General features: G+C 40.8%; 1 long non-coding RNA gene, 1 other non-coding gene and 1 pseudogene across 3 annotated transcripts; 1 reads left to right on the top strand and 2 right to left on the bottom strand.

The window, feature by feature from the left end:
• The first annotated feature begins 1257 nt into the window (after nt 1-1257).
• Nucleotides 1258-1711, top strand: LOC112065839 (60S ribosomal protein L27a-like; annotated as a pseudogene).
• A 1314-nt stretch (nt 1712-3025) lies between these two features.
• On the bottom strand, nt 3026-6319 carry LOC102983166 (uncharacterized). 2 transcript variants are annotated; one of them, XR_003683466.2, is made up of 5 exons: nt 5909-6319; nt 5320-5549; nt 3693-3813; nt 3291-3452; nt 3026-3205 (listed from the first exon to the last, which is right to left on the bottom strand). It is a non-coding gene; the product is annotated as an uncharacterized lncRNA (long non-coding RNA). The 2 variants fall into 2 exon arrangements; XR_449450.4 differs by having other exon boundaries at nt 3027-3205; nt 3384-3452.
• On the bottom strand, nt 3523-3605 carry LOC112065858 (small nucleolar RNA SNORD87). The gene has a single exon (XR_002892276.1). It is a non-coding gene; the product is annotated as a small nucleolar RNA SNORD87 (small nucleolar RNA).
• Nucleotides 6320-6679: the final 360 nt, after the last annotated feature.

Here is a 6679-nt window from a genome sequence, read left to right as displayed (position 1 = left end):
CCTCCCCATATCCTCAGGTCCATGCTCTAGTAGGTCTGTGTTTTATTCCCGTCCTACCCCTAGTCTCCTCATGACTCTTTTTCTTAGATTCCATATATATGTGTTAGCATACGGTATTTGTTTTTCTCCTTCTGACTTACTTCACTCTGTATGACAGACTCCAGGTCCATCCACCTCACTACAAATAACTCAGTTTCATTTCTTTTTATGGCTGAGTAATATTCCATTGTATATATGTGCCACATCTTCTTTATAGGATAATCTTATTAAAAAAACTTCCGGTTAGCCCAGTGTACCAGTGGTCCACGGCTTAAAATATAAAGAATGTTGCAAACTAAGCAATGGAAAAAAAATAGCGACTTTTGTGTAGTTCCCTCTATTTGTCACAAGATGGCAATAACACTTTAAATATTTACTTACAAAGTAAAACCATTTTTTTCATTTGTGAACCTGAAAAATTGATGAGTAAATAACAGCATTTATATAACCAGAAGCCTTCAATGTAAGGACTTTTCATGCTAGATATTGACATGTCTATTATGTTGTTTTAGAAGCCCTAATTATGGGATCAGGAAAAGCCTTGGAAATTTTCCATTTTTAAACCAGGTTAAATGAAAAAAAGTAAGTTCCATTGAATCAAGGAGCAGTAATTGGCTCCTTAAACCTAACTAGTTACAAGAAAGGTACCAAAAGGCAAAGAAACCAATTTGCAAACCCTGTCTTCATTTTTGGAGGGAAGATATCTGCTCTGAAAAGGTAGGAACACCGTGTGAAAATATACTTATCTTGTAAAATCCCCAGATCCTTGTTTTTATTTTCCAAAGTTTTAATAAAAAAGACAGTTCTACTCACTAAAAGGAAAATGTCATCACAAAATTGCCACCTTATTAACCAAGACACTGTCATGCATCAATTCTTTAGAAATAGGTACTTCATGGAGTTTAACCGTGAAGGCAGACAGCTGTCTCACTCTCTAGAGGACTTTAACAGGTCATTTATTACTTTATTTCCTTGCCGTTCATTCAACAGTATTTACTGAATATCCACTAGTGCCAGAGACTATACAGTGTTGTTTTCAGAAGGCAAACCTAGTCTAAAAAAATTCATATATTACAAATTAAAGACCTTATTTTGTGGCTTCTTATATACTACATTTCAGTTTTTTGTTCTCTATGGGGTGAAGTCAAAACATGTTTTATAAAACTAGGATCCATAAAATCGCCCCCATTTTACACTTAATTGTGAAGTGTTCAGATTCTGTTGATGAAATGAAAGGACTGGTATCAAACACTGGGGGGGGAAATGTTTTTCAATTGTTAGGCAAACACCGTAAGCACTCAGGAGGCCGCAGTAGTGCTGGTGGCATGCATCACCCCAGGATCAATTTCAACAAATATCACCCAGGATACTTTGGGAAAGTTGGTATGAGGCATTACCACTTAAAGAGGAACCAGAGCTTCTGCCCAACTGTCAACCTTGATAAATTGTGGACCTTGGTCAGTGAGCAGACACAGGTAAATGCTGCCAAGAACAAGATTGGAGCTGCTCCTATCATTGATGTGGTGCAATCAGTTACTACAAAGTTCTGGGGAAGGGAAAGCTCCCGAAGCAGCCTGTCATGGTGAAGGCCCAATTCTTCAGCAGAAGAGCTGAGGAGATTAAGGGTGTTGGTGGGCCTTGTTTCCCGGTAGCTTGAAGCCACATGGTGGGAGATTCATTATATAAGTGCTTTTCAAAAAAAAAAAAATGTTGCCTTTGATGGGAAGCGATGAGATATTGCTGTACAATTTATACTGTTTGACTTACCATATTGAAATTGTAACCTTGATAAAAGCAAGGAATTTATGTACTGTGGGACTCAACAGGGAAAAGCAAGATTTAGCTAAATTTAAATCTTCACCTGGGTAGGATTTCAGTTGTTTTTGAATTCTTGTAAATTTGCATGCCCTGGACAGATTGGAATGTCCAGTCACTATTTGCTTAATCTAGAATATTATTACTAATACTAGGATTAGGACAAATCCTAATTTGTCCTAAATTAATTCCCAAATCCTTTTTTCTTCACAAATGTAAAAGCAAACAAAGAATAAAATTAAAATTAAAAAAATCTGTAGGTCATAGGTGAAACCTTTACTTATAATGGGTAATTTAAGGAGTTGAGAAAATTTCAACTAGTTAACCCTTGAACACAGCTTTGAACTGCATGGGTCCACATAAAGGGTGGATTTTCTTTTTTTCAATAAATACATTACACTGTACAATCTACAGCTGACTGAATCAGAGGATGTGGAACCTTGGATACAATGGGTGGACTCTAAAGCTACACCTGGATTTTTGACTTTAGGGAGGGTTGGCGCCCCTAAGGGTCAAGGGTCAACTATGCTTTTCATGAACAACAGCAGGTTCTAAAGGGGAGGCCCTCATAGTTATTTAGTACTCAGTGATTAGCACCTCTCCAGAAACACAGTAAGGCAAGAAAGGGTATGAGAACTGGATGTACTAAGTCTCCCCGGCTGCCCACCACCTGACACTTCAAAGAGAGTCACTATCCACAGAGGACCTAGTTATTGACAAGAATATACTATCCCTAAAAGTATGTTAAAAACGAGTCTGACTACTAACTATGAAAATGAAACTGTTTAGGGGCTTCTCTGGTGGCGCAATGGTTAAGAATCCGCCTGCCAATGCAGGGGACACGGGTTTGAGCCCTGGTCCTGGAAGATCCCACATGCTGCACAGCAACTAAGCCCGTACGCTGCAACTACTGAGTGTGCGCTCTGGAGCCTGCGAGCCACAACTACTGAGCCTGCATGCCTACAGCCCGTGCTCCGCAAAAAGAGAAGCCACAATGAGAAGCCCACACACCACAACAGAGTAGCCCCTGCTCGCCGCTACAAGAGAAAGCCCACGCACAGCAACAAAGACCCAACGCAGCCAAAAATAAATAAATAAATAAATTTGTAAAATAAACTTATAAAAAAATCTAAAAAAAAAAAAAGAAAATGAAGCTGTTTAAAGACCTGATATATTTTAAAGAAAACAGACTTTATTGCCCAGCAATTAAAATCATTTGAACTTATATTTTTCTACATAATTTACTGTGAGATGATCAATGTTAAATAAAATATTAATTTTCGTCATTTGCTTTAATTCATGTCTTGACCAATTCTTCATTTTCCCTTCCAAAATGTTGTATGCCACACCTCTGGAAAAAAATCAGAAACCAACAGTGAAAATCAATCCATAATCAAAACTCAAAGAAAATCAAAACCTGACACACAAAAAGGCACCTTTAACAGGAAATGGCCTCAGCCCTTTGGAATTCATCAGGTACTTTCAAATTATCTCTAGATTCGGTTGCTTGACAAATCTTAATCACTTACTTGAGGCAATGAAGAATTTTTAAACACCACTGCTAAGGACTTGAACATTCATCTGCAGGTACTTATATGCTGAAAAGAACATTTCACCCATTTTAATAAAAAACTGCATTATACTTGAGTAATTCACATAATATATATTATTGGCATCTCAGTCTTAAATTATTTCTTCAAAGATACCCTCAGCTGGGTAAACGGCAAAAAGTAAGTCATCATTGTGCCAATTATTAAACACTTTTGGTACTGCGCTTCAGGAACAATACCACAAACACATAAAAAAAGCACACAATTTAACATTATAACTTTTTGTACATTGTTACGTGCACAGCTGTCCTCCTGGTGGTTTTTTCACAGCCATCCTCTGTGACAAGTTTTTGGAAAACATTTATCACAACGACCTTCATTCATCTTCAACTCATAGGTTCTGTTGTACCTAGAAATTAAATATATTTCATTGTGAATTCTCATTTGTACTTGTATCTGTTTGTCTGGCATCTTATATGTAGTATGGTCCAGTACGATTTTTTTTCCCGTTCTTATCAGGAGCCATGAAAAAAAAAAAACAACAAACAAAACTTGCAATCTTCCTGACTCCCAGTCAAATTTATAATAAAAACTAACATTAAGACTATATAGTGGAGTCATTTTCTATCTGTTGTTTAACAAATCTCTGAAGTAACAAAAGAATGTGCTTGCTGCTTAATTATATTTTTTTTGGTAGTCAAACTGATAAGCCCCCAATTTTAAATATCTATAATGACTTGAGGATGTGTTAGTCCTTTTGACTGGTTAGGCCCTAATAATTCCATAAATGATCTTTCCAAGCTGGAAATTGATTAATTAGCATGGGCAAAAATGATGGATATATTTATGATGTTCTTTTACTGTGGCAGTACAGATTTTAAGACATGATGGTCCTAATGAGTACCCAACCATTGCTTTTCTGCCTGAGAGCTTGACAAGAATGAGATGAGCCAGGTTAAAGGTCAGATATATAAAAACAAGTGTGCAGACCTCTAACTAAGAGCATTATTATGGCAGATCTAATACAGTTTCAGAGCAGATACATTATGTTGACATCATTACTGGACACAGTCCTGTAGAATTAAGTCCCAAGTTGCCTGAAAGCATATTTATGTACTGCAAAGGGCATGGCCAGGGCCACAGATCATGTCCTACAGAACCCCAGGAGGATAAATTGAACTGGACAGCTATTGGAAATGATTTATGAAGACATATCAAATGTTGGGCCTTGCAAGACAATTTATCATTTTCAAGTCTTGAAATGCTGAAATATTTCACATAATAATAGGAACACATACTATTGGTTATGAATAATTCCAACTTGGAAAACTTCAGTTTAATATATGATTCATGGCACTTCTGACAACTATTGATACATGCAAGTCCTATTTGTTTAAAGCCTAAAACAAACAAAGAATGTTTAGGGATATGTATGTATAATAAAACTGCTATCCACCCTACTCCCCTCAAAAAACCGAGTCTGGGCACAAAATCGCAGATGATGGGCACTTCAGGATGGAAGGCATGCGATAGGAAGGAAGGAATGGGATAGGGAAGCAAACAGATGTTACGGTATTGATAATATCCCAGTTCTTAAAATGGATCAGTGGGCTCTTGTGTATTTATTATGCTTAAGGACTTACATACATTATCAAAACTTTAATCAAACATTTATTTTGTAAAATTTTTAAAAATACCAACACTTAGCAATGAAAATAGTATTCAAGCCACTTACGCCTCAAAAACGATGACTGTAATACCAAATATAAACTACTACCAGCCATCACATTTGCCTTGTTGACAGTTAACCGTTGGATTGTTTCAGATGAAACAACTTGTATTTCAAATTGGGGGGAGGAAAAAAACAAACAAACGTATGACAATACCAAGTCCCATGGACGAGGTTCATTTATACCTTTGCTTTTGAAGAGGCAAAAGTTCTTCCAGTCTCCCATTTCTTGACCGGTTTCTTCTGTATTGTATCCGGAAATACACATCTCTGTGACCCGAAGCATCTAAGGGTACAGCGGGCATTTACCGCCTCAGGGCCTCCTATACTGTACGGATTCTTCTCCAACTTCAATGCCACGTCTCCAGAGCATATTTACAAAGGGAGATGCGGGAACAAACGCCGACCATGCTCCACTGCGTTGAGACCAGAACTCATAGTTAGTAGGTAAACTGTGTTCTGTTAACAAATTTAAAAACCAATCACAAAGTCAGGTCAAGGCTGTCTTGAGGCCTAAGATCCCTTCCCCCGCTATAGAACGTTTCCTTAGTAAGGATAAATGAGCGCCCATTTAAGGGACCCTGAAACCATCTAGGCCGCACACAAAGCTTCACTGGGGATACAAAAGGGCTCCGGCCAAGCCACCCGCCGCGCCTTCCAGCCGCCTCGGAACCCGGTGAATCGCAGAAGGCCCTTACTTAGTTTGAGCTGAGAACAGTCGAAATCGACGCTTACTAAGGAGAAAGGGCAGCTAAGACAGGTAACGGCTACTCACAAAATGCGACTGAGCAGAAGGCGCGGAGGAAAGCTCGAGGCTGCGTCAACTGGGGAGGGGGAGAGGAAGGGGGCCTCCTGACACGACCTTGAGGTTAAGGCCGCCCCGACCGCTCTGCTCCGCCCGGCAGTGGACGGAGGGCACCGGGATGGAGGCCCCGGGCGCGGGCCCCACGCGCTCTGGCTCGGAGCCGAGTTCCCGGCAGAAAAAAAGACGAGGATTTAACACCGCAGGGGCTCCCCCCACCCCCTCAAAGAGCCCGGCGACAGGCCAGCAGGCGCTGCCGCCCTGCCCGCAAAACCGACGGTAACCGAGCCGCCTTCCTTCTTCGACGGCCCGGCAGAAAAGAAAGCACCGCGCCCGGGAGGGCGCTCGGCGCTCCGGCCCTCCGGCCCTCCGGCCCTCCGGCCCTCCGGCCCTGGCCCCGCCCCTTCCGGCCCTGGCCCCGCCCCGAAGCCGGCGCACTCCGGCAGCGCCTCAAGCTTACTTGGCCGGCGGAGGAGGCGCTCTGGGAATTTCCATAGAGGCTTTCGAGGCTCATGAGGACCTTGCTGTGAGCTCTCCCCTTGAGTATGTAAGTGATTAGTCTACCAGTTTGTAACGGATCCAAGCAAGCAGAAAATGCTCTAAAAAGAAAGGGTCTCCCATTCCTAGTTATATTTGCTTGGTCTTCTACTTCCTCGGGTAGTTCAGTACTTTAAAAAGTGGTGGTATTGGACACCCCAATTTAGAGTAAGGGCATCTGGAATCGACCCCTTAACACACACAGAA

The sequence above is a fragment of the Physeter macrocephalus genome, chromosome 15 (assembly GCF_002837175.3).
Source record: "Physeter macrocephalus isolate SW-GA chromosome 15, ASM283717v5, whole genome shotgun sequence".
NCBI lineage: Eukaryota > Metazoa > Chordata > Mammalia > Artiodactyla > Physeteridae > Physeter > Physeter macrocephalus.
Note: the sequence above shows the minus strand (reverse complement) of the source record. Positions and strands in the feature narration are given on the sequence as shown.